Genomic DNA, 2,382 nt, shown 5'->3' on the forward strand with positions numbered 1-2,382 from the left:
TATAGATTTTAAAATTTTTATTTTATCCTTTTCCTAATTTGGCTTATCTTTTTAATTATTCTAATTATTGATCGATTAGTATATTGTCTATGAGAATTCTTATAGACAATTGATTTGAAGAGGAAAATTTTTATTTATTTTTTTCTAATTTGACTTTTCTTTCCAATTCTTCGTGATGATTGATAGTGGAAATCGATATGAATTGGTTAAGGATTAATTTGAATTAGAACAGAATTGAGAATTGTTACAGACACTTGACAGAGATTCGTGGAGAAGTTGGAACAAATGGATTCTACTTAAGGCAGGAAAATTTTTATTTTGTCTTTTCTAATTTTTTTTCAATTATTCTAATTATTGATCGATTAGTATATTGAATTCTTATAGTATATTGTCTATAAGAATTCTTATAAATCCTTGACAAAGATTCATGGAGAAATTGGAACAAGTGGATTTTACTTAAGACAGGAAAATTTTTATTTTTTTATTTTTTTTCTAATTCAGCTTCTCTTTCCAATTATTCTAATTATTTATCGATTAGTATCTTGAATTCTCATAGTATATTGTCTATAAGAATTCTTATAAACACTTGAGAAAGATTCATGGAGAAGTTGGAACAAATGGATTCTACTTAAGGCAGAAAAATTTTTATTTTATCTTTTCTAATTTAATTTTTTTTCAATTATTCTAATTATCTAAGTATCGAGTTGAGTATTCTTATATTATATATAGATACTTGACAAAAATTCATGGAGAAGTTGGAATGAATGAATTCTACTTAAGAAAAATTTTCATTTCATCTAATTTAGTTTTCCTTTCCAATTATTCTAATTATTGATCGATTAGTATCCTGAATTCTCATAGTATATTGTCTATAAGAATTCTTATAGACACTTGAGAAAGATTCATGGAGGACAGAAACGAGTAGATTCTATTTAAAGCAGAAAAATTTTTATTTTATCTTTTCTAATTTAATTTTTTTTCAATTATTCTAATTATTGAATAATTGTTTATTCTTATAGACACTTGAGGAAGATTCAGAAAGGAAAATTTTTATTTATTTTTTTTCTAATTTAGTTTTCCTTTCCAATTATTCTAATTATTGATCGATTAGTATCTTGAATTCTCATAGTATATTGTTTATAAAAATTCTTATAAACACTTGAGAAAGATTCATGGAGAACAGAAACGAGTGGATTCTACTCTAAGAAACATTTTCTTACGGATCTTATTAAAATGTTTATGCTACTTGTGTATACTGATAATCGGTACATGTCCATCCGTTTATACATGCTAATCTACATCGATGAATTAATAACACGTTATGAGAATAGGAAACCCTCGTGCGGTTAATTACATCGCGGAAAATTATTCACAAAGAAAAAAGGAGAAGGAAAATACTCGAAGAAAACATCGAGTTAATCTCATACAAGAATTACACATCATTCGCTTTATCGATCTTTTTCTCCCCCCTTCTACCTCTTATTACGTAAGTTAACCACGTAACAAACGATCACTCTTCTAATACTTCAACGCTCTCTCGAAACGAATTCATCATCGATTTTATTAACCAATTTTTATTAAATCGTCGAAAAATTCAACTTCTCCCATCCCAAATTTTTCTAAACGTTTTCCAAAAAATTCAACTCTAAACACTTGCAATACTTTCTCCTATTATTCCAAATATTTATCACAAACGAGATTCGAAATACGAGATTTTCGAAACAGGCGTGGAATCTTCGGGGATCGATCGATCTCCTCTTCACAGAATATATATATATATGTATATATATACACACAATATATTCCAAATATTTGTCCAACGAGATTCGACACGGGATTCACGCGTGTCCATAACCTCGAACCGAAGCGACATCAGTTTGCCGTATATTGCCGCGAGGAGGTGTTGGCAGCGGATCACCCGTTTCCCCGGAGATTCTATTTCGTTGCTGAGTCACGATCCCGCGTTCGTCGACGTGAAAAGAGGGACCTTGTCCTCCTGGGGACACCTTCGAGACATCCCTCTTTGATTCGACGCGTCTCGCCTCTGAATGGGGGACGGGATGGAAGCGAAGGAAGATTGTTCCTTCGTCGAAATTTGTCCAAGGAATACGTGCTCGATTATTAATTTTTTCACGGTTAATTTCGCGTGAAAATCGTGTCGCCAATCGCGAAGAATAAATAAATAATTTTAATTATTTTGCATAATTGTTTTGCTCGATTAGAATTCTTAAAAAATTATAATCCACAGATGTATTGATCGTAAGCGAAGCGAGACACGAAAAATCAATTCTTACTTACGATCGAAGGATAAAAAGGCGAGTTTATTAAATATCTTAATCGCAGCCTGGAAAATTGGTTCTCGTTTTTTTTTTTTTTTTTTTT

This window comes from Apis dorsata, unplaced genomic scaffold (assembly GCF_000469605.1).
Source record: "Apis dorsata unplaced genomic scaffold, Apis dorsata 1.3 scaffold_93, whole genome shotgun sequence".
In the NCBI taxonomy this organism is placed as follows: Eukaryota; Metazoa; Arthropoda; class Insecta; order Hymenoptera; family Apidae; genus Apis; species Apis dorsata.